We start from the raw sequence: 15068 nt of genomic DNA, 5'->3' as shown, positions 1-15068 counted from the left end.
CACCTCTGACCCTATATGGCTGTCCCGGAGTATAAACAGAATTTATTTATTCATTTATTTCGTTACTATTTGGTCGTAACGAATATAAGATAGGACATAACAGTGGTGGCTTTGTGCCCCATGAACACTTCACATATCTTGCAGTGAGACCTTACGAACAAGCAGACGTGTCCCACTGCAGATTCCACAAGTAATATCCATATTCCTTAACAACAGTACTGATCTTCGGTCTCAGATTGTGTGGTAGAAACCCGTGCAGTATCAGTATATAAGCTAATCGGGCGGATAGAGCAAAATCAGATCGTTGTGTTTATTGTCTTAGAGGATGGATGTGTTTAAGTATGGTGGACTCAAATTCTGTACAGGAACAGAACCTAAGGCATTCTCCATACCCAACCTATCACGCTGGAAGAACCTGTAGAGTAACTCGTTGCTCCACAGGGCCGATTTCCATTGATTCACAGTCCAGATTCATGTAAATCAACGGCGTGCAGTTGTTTTTGTTATTAAATACTGCTGGATTACATCTCTTCTGTGACTGACTGATAGGAGCCGATGCGCCTATCAGTCAGTATTTTCTTCCTATTTGTTTGTTTGTTTCTTGGGTCATGATCATCTCTGAACCCACTGCTTCAGCATGTTGCCAACTGTGTTAAACAGGCAATGTTTAGTTCCCAAGAAACAGCACGCACAGACATTTTCGCCACATGACATGTTCATTCTGCTCTGAAGCTCTTTCTCTATGCTCATTGTTTGGATACATGTTTCGAACGAATTCCAGGCCACCCTGTGATCATCTTTGTAGGTCAAAATATTTACATATTTCGTAGTCACGCAATTTCCCGCAGTCAGAAGGTGTACCATTACTTGTAGTAGGATAGTGTACAATAGCCTATATTACACTACAACGCGATGATAATGAGCCTCCTTTATGCTAGCACATCAGCATTCAAACAGTGCTTCATTTAGCAATCACTTCCTAAATGTGCAGGGGTTCGCCTATTCATTTAAGAGAATTTGCCTCTCAGTTATCGCTTGGTCAACAACGTCTGCATATTGTCTGGAGCCTTGATGGAGAGTAGAAAGCACGTCGAGTGAAAAGGGCAGCCGCAGATGGTTGACCAACAGCGATAACCTTTTGTGCACTTCAATAAAACATAGCAATTTCCTGCTCGCTTGCATCATATTCGACCCCAAATTTATCGCAATGACGTCATACAAGTCAAACTTTTCAGTGACTGGTCGAGAATATTTTAGGATAAATAAATAATTTAGCGCAGGAGATTTCTGACAGTGGTGATAGCTAAAGCTGCAGTATGGGTTCTTCATTAATTTTGATATGGCAGATGAGTTAATTAATGGAGCTTCTCGTCAGACAGAATAAATTTTAGGATGAAACAACAGATGTTTCATGTTGTTTAATAATAAACATGTGCTAGCAAATTTAAAGAAATTTTTAAAAAAAAATAATAAAATAAATAGAAAATAAACTTTTACAACGAATGAAAGAAAGCGGTCCATAGTAACAAAACCCATGATAAAAAGGAATCGTAAATTATGTTATGCCATTTTATAATATTTTTTTAATTGCAAAATATTGTAAATAAGCAAATATAAAATGTTAAGATTTTCAAAATAAGGCATTGTTAAAATTGTCTTCAAACGTGGATCAGTTGTAGTACTTATGAGGGTCGATTGTATCAGATAAACACTAAGTGGCCAGTTTATTCGGTGCACTCCATCCAAAAAAAATCTGTCGCTCCGTTTAAAGACGATACAGGCTGTATAAAGTATCAGGCTATATAGGTAATCAATTCAGAAAGATAAAAGGCCAACAGTGCGACCTAAGACTTTAAGAACGGGTATGGCCTTTGGTGGCAGGCGTATTAGTGCAAGTATCGTGGACTACAAATTTGCAGACATACGAGGTGCAATGGTCCAACCACCAGAAAAATCCAGCCAACAGCAATTCTGGGATTTCTTAAGGTAAGAGGCGACGGAAGGTGAAAAGAATTGTGTGGTCTAGCTGCTCTAGCTGATGAATCGGTCAAATGACAACGGAATACAACAGTGGTGCGCAGCGGGTTTTATATTGGGACGCACAGTGCTTCTAATGCTGTCGCGAATGGGATATACGAGTAGCAGCAGACAGTTACGGGTGAAGTGGATACAGGAATGTCAACACTGGACATTTGGGGAGTGAAAAAAGATTGCCTGATCCGATGAATCCCGATTCTAGTTGTTGTTCCATGATGATGGTAGGACTAGAATATGGTAACAGCCACATGAATCAATGGATCCACCATGCCAAGAGTGAACACTCCAGTCTAGTGGTGGAACTGTGATGGCATGAGAAGAAGTTTTTGTGAAACACGTTAAGTTGCTAGACACCGGTGAAATACGTATGAATGTCGCAGCCTACTTGAACATTGTTGCCGACCAGGTGCAGCTCTTCGTGCTCACGGTTTATCTGATAACTTTACTCACGACAGGATAATGTGCCACTGGAGAGACCAAACTGGTACACTCTGGTCTCCCACTGTCAAGTTTTAGAACTCACCCCCCCCCCCACCAAACCCAAAAACCTACACCTGAAGACGGATTTCATACTGAAATCCAAAACGTAGCCAATTTTATTTAGTTGTTGGGATTATTTGGGCTCTAATTGTACCAATTGTCATTTTCAAACCAATAAACCAAATAAAATAATATAGTCTGCCGCATACAACTCAACTGTAAGTAAAACCTTCCGATCCGTAGTTCAGAATATGATGATGATACACTACTCGGATCTTTATTGGCCTCTACTGCAAACTGAGACAAGCAAGAAATTTGAAATGCTAAAATTGTCTCGCACTAGAATCGACCCTGGTTTGCCCTGCGATAAATTCGGACCTTATGTTTAGGACTCTATGCTGATAACAAAAAGTTGGATTCGCATCTTCATCTAGGAACATGTATCACTAATCTCCTTTCACTAGTCCCGTATCTAATCGCATTTTAATCATGTTGTTCTACTGTTTAAAAGGTCAAAGGATTCGAGGATAAAGATTAGGAAGTTAGCTCGATGGCAGCTTGTTTATTGGTCTGCACAAACACACAAAAACCAGATTAAAATAAACACGCAATCATTGTTAGATTTACACAGATGAAAAGAAAAGTTTAATTTTCAAAAAGTTCAAACAGTTCAAAAAGTTTGGTGGGTGAGGAATAAATGTATGCAGGGTAGCAGGGCCTACGAACCTTTTTCTCTACTGGGTTTACAAAAACACATCGTCCCTCGGAAAGGGTATTTCTTGTTGAGAAATTAACTCTATTGTAGAAACGTTATTTTATTTATTATTATTTTATTTATTTATTTTGTTAGTGTTTTTTTTCTGCTACAAACTTGGTTTGTTAGTCATGGAAAAATGTTGTATATCCAGCAATCATTAATATTTTAAAGGGAAAAAAAAGAAAATATTAAAAAATTGTTCAATTTATTAAATTAAACAAATTTAATAAATTGAAAGTTGTTCAAATAAATTGAAGAAAATTGTTCAATTTAATAAACTGAACCGTAGTATGCTGATACTACGATTTCGTAATGTGCTTTATTAATTTTTTTTTTAGATTTTAATAACAATGGAAATATTTCACGTATTTCATTGCGATTAATATAATAAGCAAATTATAATAATTCATGATGTGTATATTTAGTAAACTGATAACAAAACAAAGAGCTTCGCAAAAGAGTAACGACTTTTTATGCGCGAACTGAGAACATTACGTTTCTGCACATTCTCCATATTGTCCATTCATTCATCCAATCAGTGTACGGAAACAAATATTATATCCAGTGCTTCAGCACAATATTATATTGATAGTCTATTATATATATTATTATGCCTTGTGCATTTAGTCTTCAATTTGATAGTTTATGTATATGCATGAAAAAAAAAAGGAATAATTGTCGGATTTCTATCCGTCCGATTTTAACGAACTTTGGGATGCTTCGACTAAACTTTCTAAAATATCTAAATATAAAATTTCATTAAAATCTATCCATTGGGAGTTGAATTATTACATGCGGACGGACAGACATGCAAAAGGCAATAGACGTTTTTGCATATACATGAAAGTACCTAATAAAAGCTAAGTTTTAATATCTTTGAAACTCGAATTTCAATTATTTCACACAGAAATTAGGATGATTTCAATTTAAAAGTGCACATAATTATTAAAAAGCATAACTTAACAATAGGCCTACTGACTTTCAAAGCCATTTTAATGTTATCATATATAGAGTTTATTATTTAAAGCAGGCATCAGAACTGCAAGCCATAAATTGTACAGTGAGTTCTTAACAACAAATTCGATTGAAAATATTCTTAGTTTTACGGTATACTTTTTAAGAAAAACAAGGATCAAGTTTTGTGACGTCATTTCCTGTATCCGAGAAATAGCTGCAAAACCACGTTGTTCTTGTATAACCACGTTGTTTTGCATCCAGTTCTCCCGTACCAGATATGACGTAACAAAACATTAACACAATTTTTCTTAAAAACTCAGCGGTTTTCGAAAAAAATTCTAAGAACATTTTCAACTCCTTTTGTCCTTAGGAATCGCGTTCAATTATGACTCGAAATTCCGAGTCGCCTAGTAAGTAAATTAAAGATTTATCCACAGCCCAATACACAATAGAGTGAAATGAAGTATAATTGAATTACACTGGTACCTGAACGAATCATTTGAACTAATTAGATTAGGAATACCAAGATATGTAAGCCACTTTTCGGGAGAGAGAAAGTTAAGCAGGAGAAAATTTTAAGGAGTATAATTCTTCATAAATCCATCTTATCAAGGTGGAAGCCACCACGATGAATACAATATCAAAAGGTCATTAACGGAGGTAAAATCGGTCAAGAAAAAACAACAAAACATATGTTTTGAAAAAGAAATCGTGTTCAAAGCAAACATTCCGAAATATCCGTATTTAATTCGAAACATTTTTAGGGTTATGATCTTCATGGCATACTCTACAGAATCTTTCACATTACACCCAAATGCAACATTTCTCTGTTACAAGATTTATTCCTCTTCCACATCTTAAGAAGGGTTCCGATGTAGTATTATTGTATTTCGAAAAAGTTGGGAAAGAAAACACTTGAGATAGAATAGAATACCATTGCCTTTTAGCAACCACATTGTCTACGAGAAATCTCCATATTACTGAAACTACGACTTGTACACCGGCATTCAAGGTTAAGATAACCGAAGATAAGTCATGTGGACTTTACCCAGAAGCTGTAACTTGATAAAGGAATGTTTCACAAGCAGATCAACATCATAAGAAGACCATGAAGGCTTTAGGGAAGTTGTAGATGTAGGGTACTTGTAAAGAGTGTTTAAATTCACAGGAAATAGTCAATAAAATAGTTATTATCTTTTATAGCCAAGCAGATTACCAATAAACGGTAAACGATGATTAAAAAAAAAAAAAAAACATATTCGCGTACCTATACCAATCTTATCCACTCTACCAGTACTGTACTGTATTTTAATGGAGTCCGATGTTGTTTTGTTTTTATTAGGAATTCTCCGTCCCCAACGGGATTCAACCCTGGACTTCTCCAAACGAGTGACCAGTTGCGAAACCACTCTCATGGAAAGAATATATCATTACAACCGCCAATAACAAAATTTGTGACGTCACTCTTACGGAAATATGGTCAATAAAAACGTATGGCATAATTATTTCTCTATTAAAAAATACTAATTGACAGTTTTCAGAAGGTACCTTTTTTAATATCTTTTAATTTAGCACTATTTATTTTTCTTCAAGTAACGTAATAAGTTGGAAAAACCTTGTAAAAGTAACCCGTGTATTGTGTATTTTTACCGTTAAGAAAAATACCATCTAAAATAATGATTTAAGAAAATCATTATCAGACGTTTGGCTCGAATTTCTTTATAATTATTATTCACTGTTGTATATTCTTTACAACAGTGAAAATTCTGGCTTCATTCCTTTTACCAACCTTCTCAGAGCCTTATAAACTTCAATCAGATCCTCTCTAAGGTGCCTAATACCGAGCTCTAGCCAACATAATCGAAGTCTTTCCCACAAGGTCGCCCTTTACTGATCTCACTAAGTGAGTTGCCAGTCTTTGGATCCTTTCAAAAAGCTCAATATCTTTTTGTAGATAAGATTTCCATACTTGGATAGAGTATTTCAAATGCAGTCTTACAATTGCCTTATACAGTGGGATAATGCTTTCATTTTTTATAAAACATAAGTAGGACCCCATTCTCATTGGTTATTGTGAGTTCTTCAGCCTGCACAACATGCAGCTTGGACAGTTAACACAGTTGTACAAACATAATAGATAATGTTACCTAATACGAATGCTAGTCAAGACATCAAAGGCAGATATTGTCGGGATATCAGAGACGTGGTGTTACACAGACGTAAGCAGTGCAGAATTGGAATTTGGGGAGTACAATGTGTACAGAAAGGATGGACAGGACAAGAAGGGAGGAGGGGCTATGCTGTTAGTTAAGAAACACATAAAATCTAAGGAAGTGCATCCAATTGATGTTTGTGGACAATGCAGTGTTCAGTCTGTTTGGTGTGAAAAAAACACTAGGAAAGGAAAAATGAGAGTAGGTGTGTGTGTTATAGGCCTAATGAATCTGATGAGTATAATGAGCAATTGTGTAGAGAAATAGAGTGGGCCAGTAAATTATAGTGTCTTATAATGGGGGATTTTAACTTTCCAGATATTGACTGGAACTTGTAGGTTGGTCACTCACACACTAGCAAGAATTTTTTGAATTTATTGAATGACTGTTTTCTACACAGCATGTTCGAAAGGCAACCAGAGGGAGTAATATTCTTGATCTGATTATCAGCAGTGATTATTCATGCATTAAGAATCTGCAGATAAAGGAACCACTGGGTGACAGTGATCACAATGTACTGATATGGGAATTACTTAAAGATGTAACTACCATCGAGGCTAAAGGGAAAGGGCTATTGCTTTCGTAAAGGTGACTACAGTGGTCTTACACAGTCTTTAAATTCTATACAGTGGGATCAACTGATGATGTTACCAACGTTGTATTCCAAATGGGAAGCCTTCAGGGAGTTAATTTTGGAGGCTACTATGCTTTTCATTCCAACTAAGAAATACTGTTAAAGGTTTAGGCCTAAATGGATGTCAAATGAAATAATGAGGCTCGTGGCAGAGAAGAAAAATGTATGGGATGCATAAAAAAGTATCAGGTGACACAGAAGCCTATGGCAGATATAAACTAGTCTGTAATCAAGTCACAAAGGAGGTTAGGCAGGCGAAGGCAGATTACGAGAAATCTTTGGCAAAGGATGCAAAGAAAAACAGCAAAGAGTTCTTTACTTATATAAACTCTAGAAGGAAAGGATGAATCAGATTGGACCACTTAACATAGATGGGTTGACTATTGATGATCATGCTCAGGTAGCTGATAAACTGAATAAGTATTTTGCATCTACATTCACACATGAGGAGTTATTCAATGAGGGGAGTGCCAGAAGTTTATCAAACGCTACGAGAGAGCTAAGTGATTTTGTAATAACTGAGAGCAAAGTGGAGGAGAAATTGTTGAAGTTAAACATAAGGAAAACACCTGGGGTGGACGGGATCTATCCAGTTATATTAAAGGAGGTAAGCAAACCCTTAGCCATAATTATGAGAGCTTCCTTGGACTCAGGGGATGTCCCCATGGACCGGAGGTGTGTTCAAATGTATCACCAATTCACAAGTGGGGGTTCAAAAGGTGACACAAGTAACTCAGACCTGTTAGTTTAACTTGCAGGAAAAATAATGGAATCACTGGTTAAAGAAGCATTGTCGGATCATCTAGACAAGGCTGCAGTAATAGTTAAGGCACAGTATGGGTTTGTTAAAGGGAGGTCTTGTCTGACCAATTTGATTGGTCAGAAAAGACTATGATGTGGTCACAAAGGACCTGAATGTCAAAAATAATTTTGATATCATATACTTGGATTGCATGAAAGCTTTTAATACTGTTGCACATGGAAGACCACTGTACAAATTGAAGAGGTATGACATTAAGGGTAAGTTGCTACAATGGATAAAGGGATGGTTGAGTGGAAGACGACAGAGAGTGGTAATCAATGGACACTGCGCTTCGTGGACAAATGTTGTTAATGGAGTTCCCCAGGGTTTGGTATTGGACCCGTTGTTGTTTTGTATATTTATCAATGATATTGATGAAGGTATATCAGGTTTAATGTTCAAGTTTGCAGATGATACAAAGTTTGGCAGGATTGTTAACGACAGTAAAGACAGTATGCTACTCCAACTGGATCTAGATAAGTTGGGAAAATGTGCTGAGAAGTGGCAACTGAAGTTTAACATTGACAAATGCAAAGTACTGCATATGAGTAGCGATAACCGAAGAGAAACGTACCAACTGTGTGGTACTTCACTCACGGAAGTGGAAAGTGAAAGAGACCTGGGGTAATTGTGCAGTCAAAGAAGTTCGCTGAGCAGTGCAGACGGGCTGCCAGGGTAGGTCATGGAGTCTTTTCAATGATATATAGGAATTTTGCTAGCAGGGAAAGGGAGGTGATTATCCTGTTATACAAGGCAATGGTCAGGCCACACCTAGAGTACTGTGTACCGATCTGGAGGCCTCATTTTAGGAAGGACGTATAATTGCTAGAACGAGTACAAAGAAGGGCAACAAGATTGGTGAGGGGAACAAAGGGGCGCTCTTACCAAGAAAGGCTTAAATTCTGCAAATTGCAGCCCCTGGAGAGTAGGCACCTGCGAGGTGATATGATTGAGGTGTATAAGTGTATATGGCCTTGAAGGGGTTGAGCAAGCTGAATTCTGATGGGATTCTTCTTCTTCTTGCTCAGACTAAGAAACTGAGGGGACACAGTTTCAAATTGAGAAAAGATAGTTGTAGAACAGATGTGCGGAAATTTGCCTTTAGACAGCGGGTAGTTGGTTGGTGGAACAGGCTTCCATCTTTTGTTGTGGAAGTTGATAGTCTAAATAAATTTAAGACTGAGCTGGACAGGTATTTGGAACAAATGGAGGGGTGAAATGGGAGGGTTTTTTTTTCTTTTTTGGCTGATGCTGCATAAGCTTGCTTTCTTGCCTCTACTAATGTTAATGCTAATGCTAAGATGCCGACGTGCTGTGAAATCAATAGCATCTTTTCAAAGGCACTAATCTCTGAGACTGTGAGGCATCACAGGTTGCCTGAATACTATGTTAAGCTCCAGATAAGCAGCGCTTCCCTATGGTGTGCTATCCTAGCTTCGGGGTTCTGGGCAGAAATTATTTTATAGAGAGACCCGTACAATGGTGTTGCTCAGCCAGTTCGCATCAATTGGGCACAGCTGGTTGTTAAAAAAAGCTGAGAGAACACCAACGAAACATCCCAAACTGTTTTAAAAATATTGTGTTATATTGATTACACACACACACACACACACACACACACACACACACACACACACACACACAATAATTCTGAGGCTATCCACGTTCATTGGCACAGACTACGAAGAGAAAGGGGCATTTGTGAGAAAAATTAAACAGAAACAACACTTCCTCCTAAAAACTTTTTTTGGAATGGATTACGGGGAATTATCATGTCTGCCACACCTTCGAATCTCCCGCAGAGATTTATATGGACAACAATATCGGTATTAGTAATCGATCAATGACCTCATCTACGACCTTCTAGAATCAGCAATTCCTTCTATAAATCAATGAGTCACCAGTGGAGAGGAAAACATCTTTTGTAGCTCATGTTTCCGTGTTTTGTTCGGTATAGCAGTTTTAATTTGTTATAAACTTGTAGCCCTGAAATGAGTACAAGACAGAAGAGGTTTAGCTTCAAATTGAAGGTGCTAAATTATGCCAAAGATCATGGGGCATCAGAAAGACATTTCGGTCCTCCTCCAACCGAGAAAATTATACCTTGACTTGTGAAAGTGTATTTCAAAAATATGCGATAAAGTGTTTCATTCCGAACTTCTTCTAAAATCTGGGTTTGTCTTATCTTCTGGCAAATACGATATTTTTTATTTAGGCAGTTTAGATTAAGTAGTTTAATAAGCCTGCCAGAGTGTAATCTTGTGTGTTTGTGTATAACCCCGTGACAAAACAACTTCAAATTATTTATTTTGTCCTTAGCTTGTTCATGAGCCAATTTCCGTGTTGCATAGACCAAGACCGTACCTACCCACACAGTGCTCACCGACGAAGGCTGAAACAGCTGTCTCTTGGGGGTATTCAGGGATAAGTGGGCAGCCAGAACTGTCCTAGTACTATTGAGGTAGAATTAGTATGAGTAATGTGGCTCCTGTTCATTTATTTTGGGGTCAATTTTGTCTCCTACTATACCTCCTCCTTCCGCTAACTCTTACCTTTTAGAGAGCCTGTAGGTTAAAGCATGACCTCCCTTGAAACAGCCGTCTGGGTGATGGTATTCTCTATTGGGCAAGCGTGTCTTCAATTAATTTACTGCGTATATGCATTTCCACTAACTTATACGTCTGAATGTAGCCCACAATGTGGAAGATGTTAGCCACCCTAACCTATTTAATTATGGGCATAATCTGTTTTTATCGTAGAAGAGCATTAACCTAATAACAGCACTGAGGTTATGCAGATCTGTTTACACTTAAGGTTATTACCATATACAGTATCACTAAGAGACGGACTATTTCATTTTGATGCAACAGGAGGTGTTCGCATATTGGGATGTCCGATTGTCTAATATTTTGGTGAGGCAGTGTAGTTCTGGTACAATAGTGGACAAAGTACTTTCGATATTCTTATAATAATAAGAAGAATATAACTGGCGTGGGTTGTCCAGACAGAGATACCGCAGAAAACTCAAGTACGTGTTTTTATCGATTTCAGGACGTTCACCTCTTTAGAGGAGATAGACGCATACACACATAACCAACAAAGGTTGGTGGCAGTAATATAATATGGGAAATATAAATAAGTAAAATAGTTACGCAGAAAGACCCTGCAGAAGACAAGACCAAATAAATTTTTATGGACTGTTGGTTTCGTTCCAGATTCAAAAATTTCTTTTTAAACAGAAAATCGAATTCAGTTCGGCCAATGTTATTTTCCAAGCACGAGAAGCTCTTTTCTAGGAATATTTGGAATTTGATTAATCACCGTTATGCGGAGTAATATTTTGTTGAAGAAGGTTGAAAATAATAAATGATAGCCAACGACTTAAGCATTATAAAACTGAAAGGGATCAGTGGCGTAGGAGGTCACAGCGTTAATTAATCTTTTTGCACACTTCGTTTATTTTACAGTAGAAATTTTATACAAAAGGTATTTTATGCCAAGGCATTCGTATTCCCTTATTTCCTCATCGTCTACCCCCTAAAACAAAGTTAACTGACAGATGAACAACTCTGCACCAATCGGTAAATTGTAAATTCTTCAATATCTAAAATTTAATTTTAAAAATTCTCTGTTTGTGCTCCCGCACGACCACAGAGAAGTTCTTAAAATAGAGAGAATACAAGAACGTCATTGTATTTAGCAATCATGCGAATACAACGTTTGACCACTAGACTACTATGACAGCAAAAGAAGTTCTTCCCATGCCGGGAATCGAACCCGGGCCTCCTGGGTGAGAGCCAGGTATCCTAACCACTAGACTACATGGGATTGCTCTGTAACACGCTGGTAGTTTTCAAACTATTTATCAAAATTCCTTTTCTTTGCCACAGACTTGTTAGAAATACAGTTAGAACACAAAATCAAATAATGTTTCTGCTTCACTGTCCTCGCAATCTCACAATTTGACTGCACTCTACTCTAGAAGCTTCACCAAATCTTAAATTTACGTTTTTCTTTTTGCAACACAAGTATCCTAAAGAGAAAGAAAAAAAAAATCCAAGAATAAAATCCAGATCCTCTACTACCTCTAGGAAATACAGCAAGAGCCACGTATTATCTCCAAAATTAATTCTTCATTATTCGCTATGATCATGTTAAAATTTTGGGGAACACCTTTAGTTTTTAGTGGCACACCATTATGCTGCGGCACGCCATTGGGTGGGAATGTCTGGTTTAAAGGATTATCCCATTTAAACGCACATTGATCTGTATTATAGGCTTATGAAGAACGACCGTTTCTTTAGAATTTGATTTTTCAGAAAATATTTTCTATGAGTTCCACCTTTTCATATTAAGCAAATACAGATAAGATGTTTCCCTGAGTGCATGTCAGGTCTAGTGTCATTACCGGTATCTCTTTCAATGTGGTAAACAATTACCAGAATGATGGACGTAGAAGATAAATTTAATTTCAGCATCTCCTTTCATCTAAGAAGTTGTTTGCAGTGCTTTAAAAATGCATCTGTTAAGTCTAAATTTTCTCTAAAGGCTTTTCAGTCACGAAATTGCAAAGGTCACTTGTTTGATATAAAAGGTACACAGAAAAAAGCAAAATGATTTTGTAATCATTAAGTTAGAGACATTCGTATCTCCCCAGTAATTTTGAGAAATGAGATCACGAAAGACAAAATGTATGCGCGCTAATAACTAGTTTTTATTTCGCATGCAATACATGAAATTACATAATTTGTTCAAGTTGAATGATTAAATTTGTAAAACAACAACAAAAGCAGCGTAATTTTGATTATCTGAGTTTTGCATTCGAACTAACTTCTAGTAAAAAACAAAATTAAACAAAAATTTTTAAATATAAAATAGCTAATGTTACTTTCGACTTTTCAAATTATGAAAAAGTAGCAGGGTTTTCTCGTTCTCTTCTGTGCTTTTGTGGCTGGCAGGATTCGAATTGCAACTTTACCACGAGTTGTCTTTGTATTGGACTACACTGCTCGACAAAATTAACAGAACATGTAGAAACCGTGATGTAACTCGCGCAGCTTCCCATGAAGCGGGACTAAATTTGGTATGGTGATGTACCATGGAATAATGATGAAATGAGGAGACAGCGAAAAAAATTATAGGGGTCGTATAAGAATTGCCAAAAAAGGTCGAATTTTTGCTCGAAAACATGTTCACATGACATCAGTATGGCGTATGATCTCCTCCAACAGCTAAACACGCCTTGGTGAACAATGGTGCAGACCATTGCTCACCAAGTGATCGAGGAGTTGCTGTCGGTGTGCAATGCGACTCTCAAGGGCGTCCCACAAACGTTCGATCCTGCTGGCCACGGCAGTCGCCCGATATCTTCAGTTTTAAGATATTCCTCCACCACTTCAGCTATGTGGCTTTGTCGCATATGAAAAGAAAATCTGAGACAACGGCACTCCTAAAAATTCGCACATAGGAGGATCTGTTCTTGGTACCTCTGTGCAGTTACGGTACCCCTATCAAAAACGTGAAGACGGATGCGACCGTTGATCACCCACGAGAACACTGCCTCCACCGTAAGCGTCCCTTTCTCTGATGTTGGAGGGGTGGTACCGCATTCCTCGTTATCTCCAGATGAAATAAGTCTAAAATCTGTTTGTAGGCTAAAACGGGACTCATCAGAGAAAAGAACTATATCCTATTTGTCAGGGCTCCAAGTCACATGTTCATGGAACCAGTTTCGACGAACTCTGCGATGGTTTGGGGTTAATGGGATTCTTGTTTTTTGAGGCGGTCTCCAGGGTTTCCCCTATGTACCGAAAGGGGTTAATGTGATTCAAATTATTATATTAGAGTCACCCGTAATTTCTTACATATACCCGTATATGTTGGGGCAGGAGCACACTTGAGGATCGTGACACCTACATCCTGCTCTCAAGCTTCGCCAAAGATTTGTTCACAAGGAGGAAAACCCTGCTGCTACCACCACCAGCACCTCCACAGGTCCAAGATGGACCCGACAATGATAACCCTGAAACCCAACAGGAAACAGTTGAACGAAGCAGCTGGGAACGTGGGCTGGAACTGCTAAGACCTTGGACCCTCATCTACACTTGAATCGCTGAAGAAAACCCCAACTGCCAAGGCTAAGCCATTGTATTTCATCTGTCCCTAGGATGGTATTACCGCAACTATGAGACACTAGCCTGGACTCTCCGAATTCCTGAAGGCCCTCTTCCTGGACCTAATCTGGAGCGACCATCATGATATTTATTAATGGGGGAGTCACATGGCCCCATCCTCCATGCTCCCTTGCATGGAGCTTTACACCCATTACCCAGGGGGGAGGGGAGGAGGGGGATTTGCTTGCCTCCTCTCCTCCTCGCCACCCCTATTTTCTTTCTGGTGGGGCATGGGCATGTCCCACTGATTACAAAGGGCCATTCTTTCTGTTGACCCCCTTGTTTCTATTTCTATCCCCCGGTCTTCAGTCTCCCCTTCCCCCTCACTTTTATTTTTCACAGCACGCAGTCCCACACGTCAAAATTTTTAAACATCAAAAATTTAGCCCGACTTTTCAGGCACCAATATTATCCTTTTAGCGTACAAACCCAACTTGCGTTCTTAAAATGAATTAATTAGGCAAGACTGAACCGCGATATACCGTATACAATTTTTTTTAAATTTTAGGTCCTAACCGCCGAAATCTCTGGAAAGTAGGTGGCAGGATCTGCCAGAGAAACAAATGAATAAATGGATACATCTGGCTGGCCTTCCCGTGGCAGAGTATGGTAACGTCGGGTCCCATTAGGGGCCTGGCGGCCAACAAGCCAGAAGAACAATGGGCACAACATATTACACAACACAGATCCACACACTTTAAATCTCTGGCTTTGAGTACAGAGTACTGTACTGTCCTCGATACAAAGAACATACGCGGAGATGGAGTAAATCCCTGGTGCCGTTAGACCCGAAAATACTCTATACTCCATACCCGTATATGCATTATGTGTGTAAATTGCGTGTGTTCTCTGGTCGATCTGCCTATTTTTATGGACGAAAAAACTCGTTTTTGGGGGGAAACCTTGCTATCCACGCCTGAGACCGACTAACTCAGCCACGGAGTGAAAAAAAGCTCATTAAAATTCCTCTCATTATTGATGGGATTCGAACCCGGGCCTTTTCCATCCGGTGTGG

The 15068-nt window shown here is 38.5% G+C and overlaps 1 non-coding gene across 1 annotated transcript; it reads right to left on the bottom strand.

The window, feature by feature from the left end:
- Positions 1-11636: 11636 nt before the first annotated feature.
- TRNAE-CUC (transfer RNA glutamic acid (anticodon CUC)) lies at positions 11637-11708 on the bottom strand. The gene has a single exon. It is a non-coding gene; the product is annotated as a tRNA-Glu (tRNA).
- Positions 11709-15068: the final 3360 nt, after the last annotated feature.

The sequence above is a fragment of the Mastigoproctus giganteus genome, chromosome 3 (assembly GCF_048544385.1).
Source record: "Mastigoproctus giganteus isolate SK-2022 chromosome 3, ASM4854438v1, whole genome shotgun sequence".
Classification (NCBI taxonomy): domain Eukaryota; kingdom Metazoa; phylum Arthropoda; class Arachnida; order Uropygi; family Thelyphonidae; genus Mastigoproctus; species Mastigoproctus giganteus.
The sequence above is the reverse complement of the archived record's forward strand: the minus strand, read 5'-3'. Positions and strand labels throughout refer to the sequence as shown.